The sequence below is a fragment of the Prionailurus viverrinus genome, chromosome B1, assembly GCF_022837055.1.
Source record: "Prionailurus viverrinus isolate Anna chromosome B1, UM_Priviv_1.0, whole genome shotgun sequence".
In the NCBI taxonomy this organism is placed as follows: Eukaryota; Metazoa; Chordata; class Mammalia; order Carnivora; family Felidae; genus Prionailurus; species Prionailurus viverrinus.
Window position 1 is genome coordinate 139,101,066 of NC_062564.1, and position 10,062 is coordinate 139,111,127.

Here is a 10,062-nt window from a genome sequence, read left to right on the forward strand (position 1 = left end):
TATCAGATATATCGTTTATCACTTGCAAATATCTTCTCTCATGCAGTAGGTTGCCTTTGTGTTTTATTGATAGTTTTCTTTGCTGTGCAAAAGCTTTGTGTGTGTGTATATATGTATGTCTGTGTGTGTATATATCTATATCTATATCTATATCTATATCTATATCTATATCTATATCTAGACAGAGAGACAGAGACACCCAATAGTTTATTTTTGCTTTTGTTTCCCTTGCTTCAGGAAATATATCTAGAAAAATACTGCTATGACTGATGTCAGAGAAATTACTGCCTCTGTTTTCTTCTAGGGTTTTTATGGTTTCATGTCTCACATTTAGGTCTTTTATCAATTTTGAGTTTATTTTTGTGTATGGTGTTAACAAGTAGTTCAGTTTTATTCCTTTACAGTGAGCTGCCCAGTTTTCTCAGTACCATTTACTGAAGAGACTGTCTTCTCCCCATTGTATATTCTTGCCTCCTTTGTCATAGATTAATTGACCATGTAAATGTGGGTTTATTTCTGGGGTCTCTGGTTTGTTCTATTGATCTGTGTCTATTTTTGTGCCAGTACAATTCCGTTTTGATTACAACAGCTTTGTAGTGTATCTTCAAATCTGGAATTGTGGTATCTTCAGCTTTGTTCTTCTTTCTTAGGATTGCTTTGGCTATTCAAGGTTTTCCAATTTTGTTCTTGTGATTTATTTATAGTTTAATACCATTGTGTTCAGAAAAAAATGGCATAGTATTATTTTAGTCTTCTTAAATTTATTGAGGCTTGTTTTATGGCCTAATACGTGATCTATTCTGGAGACTTTTCCAGGTACTCTTGGAAAGAATGTGTATTCTGTTGTTTTGGATAGAATGTTCTGTATATATCATTATGTCCATCTGGTCCAATGGGTCATTCAAATACATTGTTTCCTTACTGATTTTCTCTCTGGATAATCTATCCACTGATGTAAGTGGACTGTTAAAGTCCCCTATTATATTATTATTGCCATCATTTTCTCTCTTTATGTCTGTTAATATCTGCTTTTTGTATTTAGTTGCTCCAATGTTTGGTGCATAGATATTTACAATTGTTATATCCTCTTGTTGGATTGATACCTTTATCATTATGTGATGCTCATTTTTGTCTCTTGTTACAGCATTTATTTTAAAGTCTATTTTGTCTGATATAACTTTTACTACCCTGACTTTTTTTTTTTTTCCACTTCCATTTGTGTGGTGAATGTTTTTCTATCCTTTTATTTTCTGTCTGTGCCTTTTAGGTCTGAGGTGAGTCTCTTGTAGGCAGCATATGGATGGGTCTTGTTTTTTAATCCATTTTACTCCTATATGTCTTTTGATTGGAGCAATTAGGCTGTTTACAGTCAAATAATTATGCATAAGTATGTACATATTGCCATTTAAAAATTTGTTTTCTGGTTGGTTTTTTTAGTCCATCTTTGTTCCTTTCTTCTTCTCTTGGTCTCTTTCTTTGTGATTGACAAGTATCTATACTGTTTTGTTTTACTTTCTTTCTTTTTATTTATTTATTTATTTATTTATTTATTTATTTAAAAAAATGTTTATTCTTGAGAAAGGGAGAGAGAGTGTGAGTGGAGGAGCAGCAGAGAGAGAGGGAGACATAGAATCTTAAGCAGGCTCTAGGCCCTAAGCTGTCAGCACAGAGCCTGACATGGGGCTTAAACCCACAAAGCACAGGATCATGACCTGGGCTGGAGTCAGCTGCCCAACCGAGTGAGCCACCCAGGTGCCCCCTTTCTCTTTATTTTTTTGTGTGCTGTCATAGGTTTTGGGTTTGTGGTTACCATGAAGTTCATATATAATATCCTAAGTAGCAGTGCATATTAATTTGATGACTGTTCAAGTACAAATACATTCTTAAAAAAACAGAAATAGGGAAAAAAATCTTCTTTCTTTTTACTTTTTTAAATTCCTTTTTACTCCCTTCTCCACGCTTTATGTGTATCTTGTCATATTTTATACCTTTTAATTCATATTTATGTTTAATTATGGCCATTTCTTTTCCCCTTAAGTGCCTTTAACATTCTTGTAATGCTGGTTTAGTGGTGATAAACTCCTTTATCTTTTGTTTATCTGGGAAACTCTTTACCTTTACTTCAAATCTGAATGATAACCTTGCTAGATACAGTATGTTTGGTTGTAGGTGTTCTTGTTTCAGCACCTTGACCATATCATGTCACTCCCTTCTGGCTTGCAAAGTTTCTGCTGAGAAATCAGCTGATAGCCTTATAGGTGTTTCCATCTAGGTAACTTTTCGTTTGTCTTTTGTTGCTTCTAAGATTCTCTTTTTATCTGAACCTTTGACACTTATTTTGTGCCATGGTGTATCTCCTTGGGTTCATCTTGTTGGGAACTCTCTGTGCTTCTTGGACTTGGATGTCTGTTTTCCTGTCTAGGTTAGGAAGTTTTCAGTTATTTTTTTCTTCAAAAAAGTTTCCTACACATTTTACTCTCTCTCTTCTTCTTCTTCTGGGACCCCTATAATGTGAATGTTTGTTTGTTCAGTATTGTCCAAGAGATCTCTTAATCTATCCTCCTTAAAAAAATTTCTTTATTCTTTTTGTTGTTCAGCTAATGTGCTTTCCATTACCCTGTTTTCCAGATGATTGATATGTTCTTCTGCATCCTCTAATCTATTGTTGATTCCCTCTGGTGTTGTTTTTTTATTTCAGTTATTGTATTTTTCAACTCTCATTGGTTCTTTTTAATATTTTATATCTCTTTATTAAAGGTCTCATTGAGTTTTTTTCATTCTTTTGTCTAGCCAAGTGAGTATCTGTATAATTATTACTTTAAATTCTTTATCAGGTATATTGCATATCTCTGTTTCATTTAGTTCTTTTTCTGAGGTTTTTTTTTTATTCTTTCCTTTGCAGCATATTTCTCTGTTTCCCTATTTCGTTTGACTTCATGAGTTTGTTTCAATGGAGTAAGCGAAATGGCTACTTCTCTTAAAGTTGAAGGAGTGGTGTCATGTATGATCCCCTATGCAGACTGTGTGTGCTTGGTGACTTTTGCTGCCTGGTTGGAGCTGTGGCTTATAGGCTAGTTACTGTTTTAAACAGTGGCTTTTTATAGAAAGAATAAAGAAAAAAATAATAAAATTAAAAAGATAATAAAAGAACAAGAAAAGCACAAAACCAAAAAGAAAAAAAATTAAAAATTAAAAAAAACTAAAAACTAAAAAAAACCCACAAAAAAGTCCCATAAAACCATGGCTTGTTTTCTGTGTCCCAGCACCACAGTACAGCTCATGTGGGCTTGTGGACTCTGGGCTTTCTGAGGTTACAAACTTTCTGTGACAATCTGACCCACCAGTTATGGCCTCAGGACCCTGAAATTATGGCACCTGTAACCTGCCCCTTATGGTGGCCAGATCCTGCTCCAGTCTGGGCTTTTGAGGTGGAAGGGGAGAGAATGTTCTCGGTTCCTTGACCCTTTTAAGCCATGGCCTTTTTTCTGTGCCTCAGCATGTTTAGGGCTGGTATGGGCTTGTGGACCCCAGGCTCGCTGAACTTGTAAGCTCACTGAGAGGACTGGACCCACCTGTTATGGTGTCAGGACCCTGCTGTGGTCTAGGCTTTTAAGGCAGGGGTGGTAACATAAACCATGTTGTTCTCCAGTCCTTTTGACCTGGAAAACTTTCCCGCGGCTCCTCCGTTCCTTGTCAGAGTTTGTGTTGTCTCTTATGTGCTAGTTGCTCTTTCAAATCATGGGTTTTTTTTTTTCCTGTGCCTGAGGACAGAGGGGTCTATTCCTGGTCCCTCAGTTCTGTCTCTCCTCATTGCCATTGGTAGTAGGGGTGGGGTTCCCTTTGTTATCGTGTCTCAGTCCCTCTTGCTATTCTCTTGCCATTCTCCTTGTCTTTGGGTTGTTCAGTAGCTGTTCAGTCAGCCCTCTGTTCTTCTTCAGAAGGAATTGTTCTATTAATAGGTGTAATTTGTTGTGTTCCATGGAAGAGGTGAGTTTAGAATCTTCCTATGTTTCTATCTTGAACTGGAACTCCATTTGAGTGACTTAAAAATACTGAGCCAATATATTTAAATGTGAGTGTTTTTACATAAATACCTAGATTTGGAACTTGTCCTGAAATATTGGAATATCTGGAAAGTTAGCATGATTTCCAAATGACAATAATCAACCCTAGCTGAGCAGCCACTCTCCTCTGAACAGGGCAAGGCACCTCCAGTTCACCACATTCCTCCTCACTTTGTCCCATTGTCGTCCTGATACCCTCAAACTTATGCTCTTTATGTTTTCATGACCCTGAGAGATATTTGAGTTTTTGACCTCTAGTCTATTGGATATCATGCTTCTTCTATTTTTGAGGCATTTTAAGTCCTCATATAGATATTTTAGTTGAGATCAACTCCAGATGTCTTCTTGCAAACACATTCTATTTGGCAATTAATTAGGGTTCAATTTGTTTTAGTAACATGCTAACCTTTAGTAAAGAATAATTTTAAACTTTTTTTTTTGGTTGAAACAGATTTTCTTATGTATTATGATATTTAAGGCTTTCTGGTAAAAGATAATTTGGTTTCATAAGTCTTGCATTTCCCATCAGATCCTTGACTTACAGTAGTTCTGCATTCTGTTTAAACTAAGAATAATTATCCTTTAAAATGGAACCAAAGTTAGGAATCTGATACATGAATATCCTAGCTTCCTACATAATGATGGAAGTCCAAGTCCAGACATTATTCAAAACATGAATGCTGCAAACAAAAATATTCTCAAACATCAAAAATGTGATCACAAGACAAACCAACATAGGGCTAAAACAGGAGGGAGAAATATGATAGGCCACAAAAGGAGGAGTGGCAAGGAAAATCTATACATTAATATGCAAATTGTAGGGTTCCTGGGAGCTGCTGCCTGAGCTGATGGTTCCAGGACCACAGCATCACTGCCATGACCAGGTCTAGATCTAGGATATGAGAAGTAAGGTAGATACAAAGTTTAAGAGGGTGCCAAAAAACTTAGCAATCATGATAAGTACTTTAATGCATGATTTAAAACATTTAATACAATATTTTATAAATAAAATTACTGCAAAAAAATTGATGATGTATAAAATGGTCTTGTTGGCCAACAGGCTGAAATTTGGCCAGCACTTAGGAATACTTACCCTATGCCAGGTATGGAGCTAAGTATGTTTCATGCTTTTTAAAAAAGTTTAATATATAAAACAACTTTATGAGATAAATTCTATTATTTCCCATCCTTCTTCCCATTTTATAGGTGAGAAAACTGAGGCTTAAAGTTGAGTGGCTTGTTCAAGTTAGAGCTATTAATGGATAGAGCCAGGATCCAGGCACTTTTATCCAGAAACTGCTTGTGTTCATAGTACTATGGGATGGCTCAGCCTACAGTTAGATCATCAAGTTCTGTGGATGTTGAAATGACTCTACTATCCTGGTATTCCTGGATAGGGATAGGTTCATGACCTCAGAGAAGCCACGTATAGACTGACTTGGGGGAGCTGAATTAATTTGATGGCAAGATATAGCTTATTGGTTTTCCTATGCTACATGGTTTCTGTCCCAGCCAGTGTTAGGAGGAGGGAGAGAAGAAGGAAGAGTGTAGGCAGGGGGGGAGAGAGAGAGAAAATCAGGAAATATGTATGCATACAGGGAGAGGCATAAACCTAAAGACTGTGAGACCAGGATAATGAACTATTGTAGAGGTAAGAGTAAAGAGGAAGAGACTGTTTCTGCATGAAGTTCAAGCTCAGAATGGAGAGCAAGGGCTCCCTGCTGCTGAAGTGGACCCATGTATTTCAGTGCTAGAGCTGTAGTGAAATGCTGCTTCAGTCTCTGGGAGTTCATCTGAGGTCACTCCAGGCTGTTTTCTGCTTCCTTACTGTGTGTTCTTCCCCATAATTCTCTACACATCCGTAGCTTAACAGATAGCCTCAGGTGTACCCCATAACCTGAAATAGACTGACAGGCCCTTATTCCCAGTTTCGTGGGTCTCTCTTCCCAGCCTCAGTTGCCCTGTCCTCCTGTCCTTTCTCTGTTTTTACCCTCTTCCTGGCCGTGTTGCCTCCTCTTGCTTTAATGGAAGGGTGCTCATCAGTGGAGCCATGTTTTTCCTTCTGTGATGTTTTATGAAACTGTAAAGACCCCAGTGGTCTGTGATCCTTCACTGACTCTCCAGTCAGTTTCTTCATGCCCCTGGGGCTGAAGGCAGAGGGTCAGGAGCCAAGAGGGTCGGCCAAGAAGTGTCCAGTGTCTGAGAGGTAAGAAAGAGAGGGAAGAATCGGTTAGTTAGATTTGCAGTACACTCTAAGCACATCTGCTTACTTTAGTGGCCTAATTCTGATGGAATATTACCTTCAGCTGCAGACTTGCTGCTAATGCTGCAACCAGACTTGTAATACAGCTGGTAGATTTTCTAGGAGCACTCAGTGCACTAAAAATAATGATCAACCCTCTAACTCAGGGGCTCTCAGTCCTACCAAATCCAACAACCCCCTCTGGCAGTAAATATTTAACATTTTGTAACGACTCCTTTACTATTTGTATGGACAATATGACCTACTTACACACACTTTAAATAAAATTCTCTAATTGTATAAGAAGAAATAAAAGGAAAGTGAATTAATAAATGAAGCAAATGTAAATTCTTGGGCAGGACCACACCAGACACATAAAAAGCTGTCGGATATGTTTACCTCTTTTTAGAATCATTGAGAATGGGATGGCAAATAGTGCAGTCTGATACAGAGCTTTTATATTAGCCATTCAAAACCCATGAAGAATGTTATTGTCAGTGACATGATTTCCCAAAATGGAAACTATGGTAAGCAGAGTAATGGCTTTTCCAAGGATGCTTATATCCCAATTTCTGGAAACTGAATATGTTACCTTACATGGCATAAAGATTTTGTGGATATGATTAAGTGAAGGATCTTGAGATGGAGAGGTTACACTATATTATCCTGGTGGGCCCAGTGCGATCACCAAGGTCCTTATAAGAGAGAGACAGCAGGATCAGAGTCTGAGAAGATGTGACAATGGAAGAGGAGGTTGGAACGGTGCAGGGCCATGAGCCAGGGAATGTGGGCAGCCTCTGGAAGTCAGAAAAGTCAAGAAAAGGGATTCTCTCCAAAACCTTCAGAAAATACGTAAGCTTGATGACCCATTTCAGACTTCTGATCCCTAAAATTGTCAGATAATAAATTGTATGGTTTTAAGCCACTAAGTTTGTGGTGATTTCTTACAGCAGCAAAAGAAAACTAACCTAGTGACTGACTCTTGCAACATTCCAAATTATCGAAGTTCAGTCTTTATAAGATTTATATGATAGCTTTCTTCCTGGGAAATTTATTGAATAGTCAAAGTGGGTGACAGTATTTTGTGGTTATATGTAAAATGGAGCTCGCTTGTAGACTGAACTAATTATAAACAGGGTTTTCACTGTGTTGCCAGGTTTTCTGTTTTCTCACTCTTTAGGTCTCTGCTCTCACCCATTTGCAGTTTTGCTTCACCTTTTGTTCAGCTTCCACCTTGTTTTGAGTTTCCTTGCCTTGTGATTTCACCTTCCCTTTGCAGAGTAGCCTTTCAAGATGTTTCTGCAAACATGGTTCCCTCTCTTAGGCTGCCAGCTGTTAAAATTCTTATGTCAGGAACATACTCTTCCTTCAACCTAAAATGACCTTCAGCCTGCAGTTCCTGGGTTTGACTGATGCCTGGTGATCCTTCAGAATTTGGTACCATCATTTCTAAGCAGCTTCTTTATCCTCCACTGTCATGGGTAGGTCCTTCTCTTGGGTTTTCATTGGTCCCTGAACTTATTTATCTTTTATCTATCATCTATTTTTAAATTTTAATATGTAGACACTGTGCTAAATACTTTAGAATATATTTTGTCATTTAAATCATGTATCAATCCCATGGGTTATTTTTTAATCCCTATTTTACAGGTGGGGAAACAGACTCAGTGAGTAAATATTTAAAACCTAAAGATTAAAAAATGATTCTTTTTCTTAGAATTCTTTATATTTACAAAACATTAAATTTCAGTGGATTATATTTAAAAAGATTAAAAGTTTACAGCTTTTTACTCATTGGTTATCATTTGTTAGGCTTGTATGTATATACAGAAGTTTCTAGACTATGCCCCAAGCTCTTCAGGATGCTTCCCTTTAGAGTGGATGAATGGTTTACTTTATACATTTGTGGTATTTGGGCTTTTTACAGTGGTCAGTTAATGGAGTCAAATTTATTTGGCTTTCATGTATAAAGCCTAAATAAAAATTAAAAAATAAAAGTTTGTATTATAGTTAAACCTTTGCGAAGCCAATTATATATATTTGTGTGTATGTGTGTGTATAGGTACAAATTTAATTCATTCACAAATTGTTCCATACTTACTGAGTGTCACTATGAACCGTTGTGTTCTAGGCCCTGGGGATAAGACAGTGAGTATTAAGAAAGACAGTGGAGCTCTCACTATAGTGGGGAGTATATTCAACACTGCATCAGGCAGTCACAGTACTAAGAAGAGAAAGAAATCAGGATAAGGTGATAGAAAGTGGTAGGAAGTTCTTTATTACATAGTCAACGAAGGCTTCTCGGAGGGGCTGTTATATGCGCATGAGGCTGAATGAAATAAGGGAGAAAGCTGTGTGAATATCTGGTGAAATGTCTTCCAGAATGTAATTTGCAATTATTATCTAATAGTTTGGGTTTTATTTTGAAATCAGACTTAAATATATGAATATTACTTTTTTTTTTTTAATGGTGAAATACTTTAGATTTAGCCACCTGGACTCAGTTTAGATGATCCCAATTTTGTTGGCAACATCCAAAGCATCATAGTCAGGAGCTGATCAAACATATGCCTTCTTCTTTCCATTGGGCCTGATCAGTGTGTTGACCCTGGCCACGTCAACATCTTAGGGCTTCTTCACAAACTGATCTGGTGTTTGTTGGCCTTGACATCTACAATGAACACAAGAGTGTTTTCGTCTTTTATTTTCTTCATGGCTGACTTGGTAGTCAAGGGGAACTGGATGATGGCATAGTGGTCAAGCTTGTTTCACCTGGGGGTGCTCTTTTGAAGATATTTGGACTGCCTTTGGAGATTCATTGTCTTAGGCCTTCAGAATGTAGATGATATATGGATTTTTCTTTTCTTTTCTTTTCTTTTCTTTTCTTTTTTTTTTTTTTTTTGGTGACTGTGGACACTTTTCAGCACTGCTTTCTTGGCTTTCAAAACCTTTGCTTTGGGGGCACCTGGGTGGCGCAGTCGGTTAAGCGTCCGACTTCAGCCAGGTCACGATCTCGCAGTCCGTGAGTTCGAGCCCCGCGTCAGGCTCTGGGCTGATGGCTCCGAGCCTGGAGCCTGTTTCCGATTCTGTGTCTCCCTCTCTCTCTGCCCCTCCCCCGTTCATGCTCTGTCTCTCTCTGTCCCAAAAATAAATAAACGTTGAAAAAAAAAACTTAAAAAAAAAACAAAAAAAAAAAACCTTTGCTTTGGCTTCAGCTTTGGGAGGGTCAAGGGCTTCCTTCCTCACTGTTGGCGCCATCATTATGAAAGGGCTGTATGAAAAGTACTTATTGAGCATGTGCTAGGTGCTTGGTGGGTGAGGTGAGTTGTTGGATAGCAGGGAAATGTGAGATCTGATGGTGGCTACCTAGTTTACAATCTTGATGGAAACTGAGAACAACACATATAAAAGTATCAAATGGAAACAGTATACAGTTACCTGGTGCTGAATTGTGTGGTACAGATTCTAGATTTGAGGGGACCCTGTTGGGTCTTACAGTTTCAGCAGTAAGAGTTTAATTTTGCTACATTTGAATATTTAAAAAAATGTTTATTATTTTTTTTTTTGAGAGGGAGTATATGTGAATGGGGGAGGGGCGGGGGGGGCAGAAGGTACAAAGAGGACTCTGTGCTGACAGCAGAAAGCCTGATGTGGGGCTCAAACTCATGAATTGTGAGATCATGACCTGAACCAAAGTCTGACCCTAGATTAAACATTTTTAAGGACAAGTCTGTAGACTGAAGCAAGGTGAGAAAA

The 10,062-nt window shown here is 37.9% G+C and overlaps 1 pseudogene; it reads right to left on the bottom strand.

The window, feature by feature from the left end:
• Positions 1-8,811: 8,811 nt before the first annotated feature.
• On the bottom strand, positions 8,812-9,564 carry LOC125163948 (60S ribosomal protein L23a-like; annotated as a pseudogene).
• Between the last annotated feature and the right edge of the window lie 498 nt (positions 9,565-10,062).